Source organism: Pelodiscus sinensis, chromosome 6 (assembly GCF_052426305.1).
Source record: "Pelodiscus sinensis isolate ZL-2025 chromosome 6, ASM5242630v1, whole genome shotgun sequence".
Classification (NCBI taxonomy): Eukaryota; Metazoa; Chordata; order Testudines; family Trionychidae; genus Pelodiscus; species Pelodiscus sinensis.
Window position 1 is genome coordinate 58243639 of NC_143057.1, and position 14425 is coordinate 58258063.

Here is a 14425-nt window from a genome sequence, read left to right on the forward strand (position 1 = left end):
GAAGTATTTCAAAGGGACGTTGTTAAGGGCCCAAAAGCAAACAATTCCGCTGTGTAGGAAAGATAGAAAATATGGCAAAAGACCAGCTTGGCTTAACAAGGAGATCTTGCACAATCTCAAAATAAAAAAGGAGTCTCATAAAAAATGGAAACTAGGACAACTAACAAAGGAGGAATATAGGCAAGCAACACGGGAATGCAGGGGCAAGATTAGAAAGGCAAAGGCACAAAATGAGATCAAATTAGCTACAGGCATAAAGGGAAACAAGAAGACCTTTTATAAATACATTAAAAGCAAGAGGAAGACCAAGGACAGGGTAGGCCCACTGCTTAGTGAGGAGGGAGAAGCAGTAACAGGAAACTTGGAAATGGCGGAGATGCTCAATGACTTCTTTGTTTCGGTCTTCACCGAGAAGTCTGGAGGTGTGCCTAACTTAGTGAATACAAGCAGAGAGAGGGTAAGTTTAGAAGATAGGATACACAAAGAACAAGTTAAAAATCACTTAGGAAAGTTAGATGTCAGCAAGTCACCAGGTCCTGATGAAATGCATCCCAGGATACTCAAGGAGCTGATAGAGGAGGTATCTGAGCCTTTAGCTATGATCTTTGAAAAATCATGGCAGACAGGGGAGATTCCAGAAGACTGGAAAAGGGCAAATATTGTGCCCATCTATAAAAAGGGGAATAAGAACAACCCAGGAAACTATAGACCGGTCAGTTTAACGTCTGTCCCAGGGAAGATAATGGAGCAGGTAATTAAGGAAATCATATGCAAACACTTGGAAGGTAATAAAGTGATAGGGAATAGCCAGCATGGGTTTGTGAAGAACAAGTCATGCCAAACTAATCTGATAGCTTTCTTTGATAAGATAACGAGCCTTGTGGATAAGGGAGAAGCGGTGGATGTCATATACCTAGACTTTAGTAAGGCATTTGATACGGTCTCGCATGATATTCTTATTGATAAACTAGGCAAATATAACTTAGATAGGGCCACGATAAGGTGGGTGCATAATTGGCTGGATAACCGTAGTCAGAGAGTGGTTGTTAACGGTTCTAAATCCTGCTGGAAAGGGATAACAAGTGGAGTTCCTCAAGGGTCTGTTTTGGGACCCATACTGTTCAATATCTTCATCAATGATGTAGATATTGGGATAGAGAGTACGCTTATTAAGTTTGCAGATGATACCAAACTGGGTGGGGTTGCGACTTCTTTGGAGGATAGGGACATAATTCAGAATGACCTTAGCAAGTTAGAGAAATGGTCAGAGGTAAACAGGATGAGGTTTAATAAAGAGAAATGCAAAGTGCTCCACTTAGGAAGGAACAATCAGTTCCATACATACAAGATGGGAAGCGACTGTCTAGGAAGGAGCATGGCGGAAAGGGATCTAGGGGTCATAGTGGACCACAAGTTGAATGAGTCAACAGTGTGATGCTGTTGCAAAAAAAATGATTCTAGGTTGTATCAACAGGTGTGTTGTAAGCAAAACTCGTGAAGTCATTCTGCCGCTCTACTCTGCACTAGTTAGGCCTCAGCTGGAGTACTGTGTCCAGTTCTGGGCGCCACATTTCAAGAAAGATGTGGAGAAATTGGAAAGGGTACAGAGAAGAGCGACAAGAATGATTAAAGGTTTAGAGAACATGACCTATGAAGCCAGGCTTCATGAACTGGGCTTGTTTAGTTTGGAAAAAAGAAGATTAAGGGGGGACATGATAGCGGCTTTCAAATATCTAAAAGGGTGTCACAAGGAGGAAGGAGAAAATTTGTTCCTCTTGGTTTCTGAGGACAGGACAAGGAGTAATGGGCTTAAAGTGCAGCAGGGGAGGTTTAGATTGGACATTAGGAAAAAATTCCTAACTGTCAGGGTGGTCAAATATTGGAATAAATTGCCAAGGGAGGTGGTGGAATCTCCCTCTCTGGAGATATTTAAGAACAGGTTAGATAGACATCTGTCAGGGATGGTGTAGACGGAGCTTGATCCTGCCTTGAGGGCGGGGGGCTGGACTCGATGACCTCTCGAGGTCCCTTCCAGTCCTATGATTCTATGAATCCCCTCTTATAATTTCTTTGTGATTCCTTAGTGTTTACAACATCTACCAATACAGTACGAGCAAGTGTAATTAACACACCATTTAGCCCATATTCCAGGTCAGTAAGGAGGATAGAAATATTTGTGTGTGCTTTGCATACTCAAATAAGTGGAAAAAATACAAAAGTGAAGGGGCAAAATGATGTTACCGATTTTTAAGCACTTAGCATAAAGAATCCTACTTTTTTTTGTTCATGTGTCCAGTCTTTAATGTATAAAAAGATGGTGTGTGGAATTAATGGACAACTAGTGGAGGTATTTTGACAATTAGAAGCCAATGAAATCAGTTTTTTTAATTGGCATTTACCCAGCACCTTTTCCCTGCAGCCTGACTGTGTAATAAAAATCTTAAGATACCAATGGCATTAACTCATACTAAGGCTGTGTGTACACTACAAAGAAAAGTTGGAAAAAGGTACTGTGGCCAGACAGACTAACTCCATATCATCCATCTTATTTGCCTCTCTGAAGCACAGGGCAGAGAAGGAGCAATAATATCAGCATAGTCTATGCTGGCTCATCTGATCCTGAGAAGCTGAAACACAGATATGTGGATAGAGAGCAGTTAAGTCAATAAGCTGGCCTCGAGGCTGCGGCTGGCACCTATGTTGATTCGAACACACACACAGTCCCTGGGAGGGGAATTTCCCACTGAGAAAACAATGTCCTGTACTTCCAATTTAATCATCTCAAATCTCTCTTACAAGTGTAAATTAAGTTCACAACTCCCTTGTAAGAACTGGTCTCACAGCAGACAAACCAGCATCAATTGGCATTACAGATAAGAAAGAGAAATACGTGACCCCATGGGTATATAAGATGGGCCCAGCATACACTCACTTTGAGTGTCATTCTACCCTCTACCTGCTGGTCAGGTTAGGTGTTTGACCTCCCGAGGTTCTATGGGGACGCCCACCTCGTATTTTCGTCTTTCCTAGGAATTGAGGGACCGGCCCTGCCCTGACATGCTGGAGTCGAGAGGCACAGAAGGGGGTAAAAATGGTACCTGGATGTGGTCCTCTGTCTTAAGTGTACACATAGAGAGAGTAAGCTGTTACTTGGTACCATTATTTCTATTTTTCTATCTTTATCTTCTTTGTAACCATTTTTAAGACCTATATTTTGCTAATAGTTAAGAAATAGAGCAATAGCCATTGTAACCATATGATTTATAAGCTTCTTTAATAAACCTGTAACTGTTTAAGCTTTAACCTGACTCCTTCAGTTGCTGTAACAGAACCAAGCACAATTTAAAAGAACTTCAGCCGGTCATAAAGGGACAATTATAGGAAGAGCTTGGGCGTTTGGATCTGTGTCACTCCCAGGTGACAGGATCCACTGGGGCATCTTTCAGTCTTTCTCCAAGGCTGCCTGCTGCGAAGGAATTATGAAATTCTAGCAGCTGAAATCTAAGATGTAATAAGCTCTTCCTATATAACGGGGCGTCTGTTGGCCTGCTGGCCACCCTCTGCGATGGGACCCTGGTCCTAGCAGTAAAGGCACGGACGTTAAACCTTTTCTCGGAAACATACACACACACACTGCCCTGACCGTCGGCTGACAGGTACGTATCTTTTTCCACTTTTCTTCCCAAAGAGGCTTTTCAGACATTTGGCCCATCTACATGGGGCCAAATGTCAGAAAAAAACCCACTTTCAGAACATCCTTTCTTCCTCGTAGAACAAGGGTTACAGGGATGCTGAAAAAACACATCTGCTTTTCAGAATTTTTTTTCAGAAAAGCAGATGCGTTTCTTGGATGCGGCAGAGTTTTTCTGGGATTACCAGAAAAGTTCTGTAGTCTAGACATGTCCTAAGTGCTGGAAACTACTAACATGAATTCTGTTCATCCTCGCGAATACCTAGAAGAAACAGTTTGGTGAATTTTCAAGTCCAGTACTTTGGTTTTTGCAAAGAAACTGCATTTTGAAAGCCAGTCAAGCTGAGACAAGAAAGTTATTGCCTCCAGCCTTAGAATTTTGATCTTGCTTTGACTGATGTTGCATAGCTATGGATTCTTCAAGGTCATAGGACAGAAATTCTCAGCAATCTTTTCTAAAGATCTAGATGATGAACCAGTAAAATAAGCTATGTACATATTTAACCCTGCAACTCTGTTGTTACACTCTGTTTTCCTTACCTCATGCCACCTGTTTATCCCTTACAGTGGTTTCTGGAGGAGAACAATACTGTTTATGGGTCATGTCAAGATTTGATGCTAATATTTCCATTGTTCTAAGACAAAGCACCACTATTAGCATAGTGTACATGAAAGACAAGAAGCTTATAGATTGAGAAACTGATACTAAGGTTAACTAGGCCCGGGAATCTTTAGCTCTAGCTGTGGTTAGAATGATGACAATACATCTTGAAAGGCTGCAGTAAAATACTGCACTCCCAGGTAGAATTTGTACATTATAAGTCTCCAGCATTCTGCTGTGGGGTGAGGAGACTTTTATGCACCCTGTATAGTAGCAAAGGGGAAAAAGCTGTGAATTGTGCATGCTAACAATAATCTGCATATAAGTAACATGCATGTTTCTTTCATTTTCATAAAACTTTCCCCTGCTTCTGTGATGTATCTCAGTGGAGTGCAGGCAAAGAGCAAGAGAAAATGAAAAAGGATTCTGTTTCAATGGGCAGTTTATGTCCAATCAAAAGGAAAGCTTTGGCAGCTTTCTTCCATCCAACAGTGCCTCATCTCAGTGCTGTGTGAATGGCTGCAGCTGGAAGTTAACAGGAGGAAGATGGGTTAATGAAAAATTGCCAAACCCTCAAGATTCAATCCAAGGTTGGTGACTTAATTTGGGAAACGTTTTAAATAAAAAGTGATTACAATTTACAAGAAAATTATCATGCCACCCTAAATGTAATGAATATGTAACAGATTTAGGGAGGTGTTACTCCACGGTGTGTTGTACGTTAATAATAATGTGTATATATATGGGACATTTAATCAGGAATTATTCCAAACTGGTTTGCAGATTGCTCAGGTTTGAGTGTTGATGTATGTATGTAGGCCTGTGTTTTCAATACTGCTAAATAGTCCCCCACCAGCTTGAAATACTTTGAGTGGTTTTCAGAGAATGGGTGCTTATTACTTTCTGAAAATCAGGTCCTGTGAAAAACAAGAACCAAAAGTGGAGGCATCCACAATTACTAATTCATGCTGTGCATGAGAGTGTGTGTTTGTGTAATTTTCTCTATACAATTGTGTGTGTATATGTATACAGTGGCTTGCTTCAGATAACTAGTCTGCATGTGGACTAGTTTCCTTAGCAAGAACAGACCAGTTGTAAAGCAGGTGATGCTGTCTGGTCTAATCAACATCTGCAGTTAAAGTAGCACACATTTATACCAGCTGGTAGGAGAAAAAGGGGGGTAGAAACAGGGTTGACTGCTAAGGACAACTGTCTTATGGAAGCCAGCCAGCAATACTGAAGGGAGCTATTTAGCAGCAGCCAAGGAGAGACTAAAGCTAGTGAGCAATGAGGGCCTTGAAGAAAGATCAGGTTCAAGAGTGGGGTGGGAAGAGCCTTGGAAGGCAACCTGGTGCACAAGAAAAAATGTGAAAGAAAGCCGCCTCCATGCAAGACAAAATAGCAAATCATGGTTCTCCTAGGAGGATAGTTGCTTTGTACATATACTGCATGTAGTCCTTGGGGAATTCTGCAATTTTACTATGGCTCCAAATGCAACAATTGCAGAATTCCCTCAAGACTAGTGAATGTTTATGCTCTGTTGATGCCAGTAATGATCAGTGCAGTGAGAATCTACTTTGTGCCAAAGTAGAGAACTTGGAAAAGAATGCCAAAGTAAATTCAAGTGTCACCATTTCAGATAATTATAAATATAAGGAACAAAATACAGGATTATGTAGCACTTTAAAGACTAACAAGATGGTTTATTAGATGATGAGCTTTCGTGGGCCAGACCCACTTCCTCAGATCAAATAATGGAAGAAAATAGTCACAACCATATATACCAAAGGATACAATTTAAAAAAAATGAACACACATGAAAAGGACAAATCACATTACAGAACAGAAGGAGGATGTGGGGGGGGGGGGGAAAGGAAGGTGAATGCCAGTGAGTTAATGATATTAGAGGTGGGGAAGGGGAAATGTCTGTGAGTTAATAGTATTAGAGGTGATAATTGGGGAAGCTATCTTTGTAATGTGTAAGATAGCTGGGGTCTTTGTTAAGTCCCGTGCGGAGAGTGTCGAATTTTAGCATGAATGTCAGTTCAGAGGTTTCCCTTTCAAGTGCAGATTTGAATGTCTTCTGAAGTAGGATGCAGGTTAGCAGGTCATTGAGACTGTGTCCTTTCTGGTTGAAATGACAAGCAACTGTTTTTTCTTTGTGATCCTGTCTAATGTCTGTTTTGTGGGCATTGATTCTTTGGCGAAGGGTCTGAGACGTTTGTCCAATGTACATAGCAGACGGACACTTTCGGCACATGATAGCATAGATTATATTTCTGGAGGCGCAGGAATATGTATTCTTGATCTTGTAACTCACTTGGTTAGGCCCAATAATGGTGTCAGCAGAGTGAATATGTGGACAAAGCTGGCAGCGGGGTTTGTTGCAAGGGAAAGTACCAGGGTTGGTATTAGTGTGGTATGTCCTGTGGTTGTTGGTAAGAATCATCTTGAGGTTAGGTGGTTGTCTATAGGAGACTATGGGTCTGTCTCCCAGAGCTTCTTGGAGTTTAGTGTCCTGTTCCAGTATAGGCTGTAATCTATTGATAATGTGTTGGACAGGTATAAGTTGGGAGCTGTAGGTGATGACAAGTGGTGTTCTATTGTTGGTTTTCTTGGGTCTGTCTTGTAGTAGATGGTTTCTAGGTATTCGTTTGGCTCTTTCAATTTGCTTTTTTATTTCTCCAGGTGGGTAGTTGAGGTTTATAAATGCTTGGTAGAGATCCTGAAGTTTCTGGTCGCTGTCTGTGGGATTAGAGCAGATGCGGTTGTATCGAAGGGCTTGGCTATAGATGATGGATCGTATGGTGTGTGCTGGATGGGAGCTGGAAGCATGTAGGTAACTGTATGAGTCAGTGGGTTTTCTGTAGAGGGTGGTGTCTAATTTTCCATTGTTGATTTGTACTGTGGTGTCCAGGAAATGGATCTCTCATGTGGAATGGTCCAGGCTGAGGTTAATGGTGGGGTGTAGGTTGTTGAAATTCGACACTCTCCGCACGGGACTTAACAAAGACCCCAGCTATCTTACACATTACAAAGATAGCTTCCCCAATTATCACCTCTAATACTATTAACTCACAGACATTTCCCCTTCCCCACCTCTAATATCATTAACTCACTGGCATTCACCTTCCTTCCCCCCCCCTCCCCCCCACATCCTCCTTCTTTTCTGTAATGTGATTTGTCCTTTTCATGTGTGTTCATTTTTTTTAAATTGTATCCTTTGGTATATATGGTTGTGACTATTTTCTTCCATTATTTGATCTGAGGAAGTGGGTCTGGCCCATGAAAGCTCATCATCTAATAAACCATCTTGTTAGTCTTTAAAGTGCTACATAGTCCTGTATTTTGTTTCAGCTACACCAGACTAACACGGCTACATCTCTATCACTATAAATATAAGGAGACAGTCTAGAATTTTCCAAGAACCTTTAAGGGGTTGTTTCATATCAATCATAGGAGCCTCAGTGTGCCCCAGTTCCATTCCTTTAACTAAAACTTCCTTTTTAAGCCCTTTACCAAGCCATTTATCCAGTCACTGTGTACCTTCCCTGTGCACTGGATGATCACCAGAAGGAAGTGTTAGGAATCAGCTTGACTGTCTGCTGCCTGAACACATTCAGGTTCTCAGACATCTCCCAATGCCCTCTTTTATATCAGCCAAAAACATGTCAGTAAGGCTACGTCTAGACTACAACCCTTTTTCAGTAAAGGGATGTAAATTAGGCACGTCGATATTGCAAATGAAGCCGGGATTTAAATATCCTGTGCTTCATTTGCATAATGGCGGCTGCCGCTTTTTTTCGAAATGGGGCTTTTTCAAACACTCCCCTCTCCTTTTGGCAGTTTAGACGGGAATCTTTTGAAAATAAAACCCTTTTTCAAAATACCTTGAAAACCTCATTTTTTGAGGAGTACAGAATCTTTCGAAAAAAGGTTTTATTTTCGAAAGATTCCCATCTAAATTGCCGGGGTTTTTTCGAAAAAGTCCCATTTCGGGGAAAAAAGCAGCAGCCGCCATTATGCAAATGAAGCGCAAGATATTTAAATCCCGGCTTCATTTGCAATATCGACGTGCCTAATTTACATCCCTTCACCGAAAAAGGAATGTAGTCTAGACACAGCCTAACTATAAACCCCATCCTCCCCAAATAACTCTGGTGCCTCATATAATGTCCCAGGATGTAAAATTACTACCTTTCTTATGGTCCCAAGAAAGCTTGCTACCTCCCTGTTCACATACATTCTTGCCTTGTCTACCCTGCGAAGACTCATAGTTTCACACCAGACTTGTGCTGAAGTGTCTGACTGTACAGTTTTACCGTATTTTAAAAGTTCAAGGATCAGCCTCAAGTCTCTCTTTGCTTGGAATATAAATTCAACCCCTTTACTCATTCCTTAATTGTTTTCCCTAAGGTATACCACAGTTCTATCTGGTGGCTGCTGATGGGCCCCCAGGGCATTTAGCTGTGATACCTGTTGATCCCATGACATGCCTCTCTTTCTATGCGAACTCAATTCCATGCTGAACCCAGCTGCAAACCCTCAGGCAACTTGGACGCATGCCTATGTGCCCAAAAGACAGTCCACCCCAGCGTCTGCATGGCTAGTCATTCAACATCTGGAATGAGTTCACAACAAATTTATGTAATTTACCATCTGAGAGCTCACATATGTTTGGTACACTTCTGAATGCTAGTGCCTGATTGCCCAAATTGCCTCTGCTCCTATACCTAGCTGTGTTGCTGCTGTTGTTCCCCCAGTTAGAATGAATGAGACCCAAATTTGTGAGTTATCAGTACCTGTCGCAATACCCTAATGAACTATGTTGTGAGGGGACTCCAGTCACTGTGCCTAAAATGGGGCCTTTCCCCTGCATCTGTATCGCCATGTAGGCCCACAAGGACTGCACAGGGCAGACCCAAGACTCACAGCCCTCCTGAAGGATAAGAGAGATGATCCTCTTGTGACCTTCACAAGTGCAGTATCACTGAATGCTCATGTTATTGTATATAACTCAGCTCCAAACCTCTTCTCATAGAGCCAGGTACTAGCTTGCTGGTCCCGAAAGCACTAAACATCGCTACCAAGAACACTGCCTTGCACAAAGTTGCTTCCTTGTCCGCTATGCAATACATCACCAAGGATCCCAGCCATGAAGCACTGTTCCCTGCATTCAGCCAACCAGCCAAATTCCCTCCTGCATCAAGGTGCGATGTGGTCAAATTCTGCCAGATCTGAAGAATTTACATTGGGTCCGCAAGGGCACCTCACAGGCCCCACACTTACCTCTTTGTTTGCAGCAGGCCTTTGAAATTCAGCAGTAGTGACGTTGGCTCTCTTAAAAAGAAGTTGCAAGAGTCTTCTATAGTGGAAATGGTAGAGAACCTAAATAAAAGGGGGAATACTCCCCCTATAATAGCAGCTAGATGCAAACTCTTGTTGAATCTGTAGTAGTGGTAATAACTGTATACTATCTGATGCGTATTATTTTTATTGACCACTTCCTACCCTCTCCCTCTTTTATACCTGTCTAGTTTATCAAATAATTTTGATAGCACCTGGGGGAACAATAAGCTTTTGTATGGGACCCTCATCGCTTTGTGTTCCTGTGGCCAAGGCTCATTTTCCTTTTTACGCTTAGATTGTTCAACTACTAGCCTTGCCCCTAGCTGACTTCATCCTCTCCATGCTTGGAAAGGAAAATTAGAAGGTTACTGATAATGTTCAAGAAGGGCATGTCAAAAAGGTCTGAAAGCAACTTTCTAGTGGATGAGTAATTTTTATCATAGTCTACTGTGTTACATTAGCACTTTTTAATGTCAGAAACAGTTGTCTTGCTTGAGTGAAAGCAAATGTAATATGTTATAATGCAATCAACCATTACCGCCTTTGAGTCAGCCCTAAATTGAGTCAGCTGCTCTGCTTATCTGGCCTTGTGGTTCATGAACCTGGAGTTTTGAATAGTGCATCCTTCCATGGCTTGCCTAAAGAATTCAGATTTCCCGGGAGCCTGCACTCCCTCCTCAGTGTCAGCGTCTCCAAAAGTGTGGATTACTTTTACTGAGAGCCAAGGAGACTTGGGGATTGAAGGGTTATATATCTGAACTAACCAGAAGCAGTAAGATTAAGTTCAGTTAATTAGAAAGACTGATGTTTAGGCCAATTCGTATTTTTTGCCTAACCTGCCATTTCAGGACTAACAAGTATGACAAATTGGGATGTGGGTGGTGGGTAATACGTGCCTGTATAAGACCAAGCCCCGAATATTGAGACTGTCCCAATAAATCAGCACATCTGGTAGCACTAATTCTGAATAAGAAGATTGGATCTTAGCGTGGGAGCAGCAGCAGTGTGTGACAATGGGATATTAAGTAGCACCATTTGTCATGATGGCAGGGTTAGCTATACCTGTGACCAATATTCCCTCTAATTTTTTCCATCCATGTGCAGAATGAATTTTTTATTGTGCACTGAGGCATGTACAAATGTGCACCACCAGTAAAAAACAAAAAACTGAGCTATGGGTGCTCTGCTGATCAGCTGGGCAGGATTGGAATCTCTCCCAAACTGCTTCTGTCCCCTCACTCCAGTGTTAACCCTTCCAAATGACAGGCTCAGTAACAAAACTTCTCCCACTTTTAGACTAGGATTCCAGGTTATAGAACTTGTTTTCTGAGCAGGTCCAGCTGCATTTGTCCTCTACTATAGCTTTTCTTTAGGGCACAGTAATCAGTAGTGACTCAAGATGACTTGTTTAAAACAATGTATTTATCTACAGGAACATAGCAATTATAGAAAAAAGGGTCAAAACAACAAAAGGCTTATATGCATATTGTCTTACCTAAAGCTTAGGTAGGCCTCCCCTTCTGCCACAAGATGTTAGTAGGCCTTATCCCAGGTACACTGGTATATTTGAGGATCGAAGCTCCATCTGCTTTTCTGCAGAACCACTTCTCTCCATCTGTACTTTAAGGCTGCTTTTTGACAGTTTCCCAATTCTTTGTTTAAGGTGTCCTACCTGAAGCCCCCCTTCCTTCTCTCCATGTTTTCAGTTATTGTTCCCCTCTTACACAGAGAGAAAATTTCAAAGGGATTGATACCAGTATTGTCAGATAAGGACTAGAGATTGGCTTAACTCCAGCCACTGATTTTTGTTCCAGAACATGTGCAAAAGCTACCTAGGACTGTAGTAGGCAGCCTGATGGTAATGAGATTGTCAGAGTTACACATACTAATCATAAAAATAATGCAGATTAAATCTGAGCACCTTATTTTTTTAAACAAATTCTATTCACCGTATCCCTGATGGAATGCTGCTGCTGATACTCCTGAATTTCTTTCTTTCTCTTACCCCAAGAGAAGCAACACTGGTTTTATCTGAGAGGACAGAACTGCCTTTGTAGTTTACACTGCCCCCTTTAATCAGCTAGATGGGGCACTGCTAGCTGATTCAGGATTCTGCCCCTATCCTCACCTAGTCTGAGGCCTTGTCTATCCCAGTGTTTCTCAACCTTTTTTTTTTAATAAAGTACCCCTTTGAAAAAAAAAGTTCCCTCAGTACCTACAGTTTTCAGATACACTAATTTTTTTCTACCTTTTCAACACATTTGTTTAAACAACTTAATTGTAGCCAGGTGGGGGATGAAATTTTTGGATGCAATAAGTACAAAATTAATAAAGCGCTGCAAAACAAATAAAACATTCAGTTTTCTCCAAATTTCAGTTGTGTTGACATACCCCCTCAGACTTCTCTTGAGAACCCCAAGGGTACTCGTACCACTGATTGAGAAACACTGGTCTGTACTACTGTAGGCTGTCAAATAATATAGCTGAAGTCAACGTACTTTGGTCTGCTTACTGCAGTATCTTCACAGCACTAAGGGTACGTCTAAACTACCGCGTTTTGTCGACAGAAGTTTTGTCGACAGTATCTGTCGACAAAACTTCTGTCGACAAAGAGCGTCCAGACACATTGAGTTCTGTCGACAAAGCAAGCTGCTTTGTCGACAGAACCCTGTAATCTAGACGCAACCCTACAGGCAATAACACCTTCTGTCGACAGAACTCTGTCGACAGAAGGTATTATGCCTCGTAAAATGAGGTATACCAGCGTCGACAAAACTGCTGAGTTCTGTCAACGTTATGTCGACAGAACTCAGCAGTAGTGTAGACGCTGGTATAGTTTTGTCGACAAAAGTCCACTTTTGTCGACAAATGTCAGTAGTCTAGACACACCCTAAGTCAACAGCTGATGCTCTCCTGTGGACTCCTTCAACTAGATAAATCAGGATAATAGACATGATAAATCAATCCCTGCTGAATCGATCACTGCCCAGTGATCAATATGCCCTAAGCATGTTCCCTCTGTGTTGCTTCCAGCCCTTTATGGTGCCAAATTTGCAATACCAGAAATCAAGCTATAAAGCTGTAACCCTCATGCTTTCTAATGAAGATCTAGGCCATCTAACTGGATTCTTTTAAAAAATGTAAATGAAATATTCTTGCTATAGAATAAAAGTTCATGCAAAGCATAATTTATTTCTAAAACACATATTTACAAGATTTTGGAAGAAAAAATCTTGAAATAGAGCTAGTGTAATGCAATAGATTCAAATATCCAGAAGGTGGCACTTGAAGTATTTCTACTGTGATAACAGGAAACATTAGGTAAATAATGCAGCTTTGCCTCTCTGGAACTTATTCTATAAATGAGACAGCTTTACATTGTTAACACTGTGCTAAAAGGAAAAGTCTTAATGGCTGCATGCTTTTGCCCAAACCATGTGGAGCACTCATTGCTGTAATACTGTAGTATTAACCAGAATGAACTCAGAGGTTGGATGCACTCTCTTCTTCTCCTTCCTCTCTCTCTCTCTCTCTCTCTCTCTCTCTCTCTCTCTCTCTCTCTCTCTCTCTCTCTCTCTCTCTCTCTTGCTCTCTTTTGAGATTTGATGCCTGTCATAAGTGTCTTCTTTTCTAGAGTCTTTGAAGAATAGGGCTTAAAACTTGCTGGGAAAGAAAATGCCCTGTGCTCGCTTTTGCAGCAATTTCCCCTGACTTCTGTATATATTTTTTTCCAAAGTTAACATTGTTATTCTGGGAGTTCTAATGATGCTATCAAGCAATCATGGTTTTTGTCTTGGTAGCTCTTTCAAAATGTGTCTTACAATTTGGTTTAAATGGTGTCAACACAGCTTTCACCTGACTAACAACCTGATGCTTAAATAGATCTGATTTTTTTTTTCTGTGTGTGAACTACTATGAGTAGGAATAAGAAACTTGATCAAAACTCTGTAGCCTCTGAGATTTTCTTTTATTGAGCAAAAAGCTCATCAGAAAGACACTGTCAGCAGTTCTGTTAATGGCCACCCAGAAACCTGCTTTTTCACCCACCTGCATTTAGCTGTTTCAGAACAAGAAGCTACTGCTAGTCAGTCTGACCTTTCTTATAATGCACCAAAATAATATAACACTTCCACCCAAACGTATGTGTTTAAAAATATTTTAACCCATTATAAGATGCAACTGCTACTCTCAGATCTTGAGAAATTACTTGAAGCAACTAATCTTTCAAATATTGAACTTTAAAAATGATTATTGTAAATTTTCTTTTCTCCTGTAATGGGTTGAAACTCGTGTATGTGTATGTGTATATGTGTGTGTGTGTGTGTGTGTGTGTGTGTGTGTGTGTGTGTGTGTGTGTGTGTGTGTAAAAATTCTCCTTCGTGAAGTTGCACTCACATCTCTCCATACTTGGATTCATGTGTTGTGCAAGGCACATCCCAGAATGAGTACATGGAAGAAATATGGGCTTAATCCTGTAAGGTGCTAAGTGTCTGAAACAAGTGGGACTGCTCATGTGCTAATCCTTCTGATTAAGGGTAATGGCCGAGGCAGAGACATTTGCATCCTGGAAATAATTGTATGACTGTTTGGATAGTATCAACAGGAGGGCTAAATATCCTTGACTGAAGGATGGTGTTCTGAGGACTGCTGAATGGAAATGGGATACACCTATCAAGGAAGGGAAAGAGTATGTTGGGATACCGACTAGCTAATTTAGTGAGACAGGCTTTAAACTAGGTTCAGTGGGGGCAGGAGACAAAAGCGTGGAGATGTGGGTAAAGGGC

General features: G+C 41.3%; 1 protein-coding gene across 3 annotated transcripts in view; it reads left to right on the forward strand.

Annotated features, from left to right (window-relative positions):
- Positions 1-14425, forward strand: part of DTWD2 (DTW motif tRNA-uridine aminocarboxypropyltransferase 2) — a 251190-nt gene that overhangs the window by 210279 nt on the left and 26486 nt on the right. For all 3 annotated transcript variants that reach the window (XM_089779290.1, XM_089779289.1, XM_075931968.2), the window contains exon 11: positions 4679-4882. The gene's annotated coding sequence lies outside the window, so the exon portion shown is untranslated. The remainder of the gene's footprint in view (positions 1-4678; positions 4883-14425) is intronic.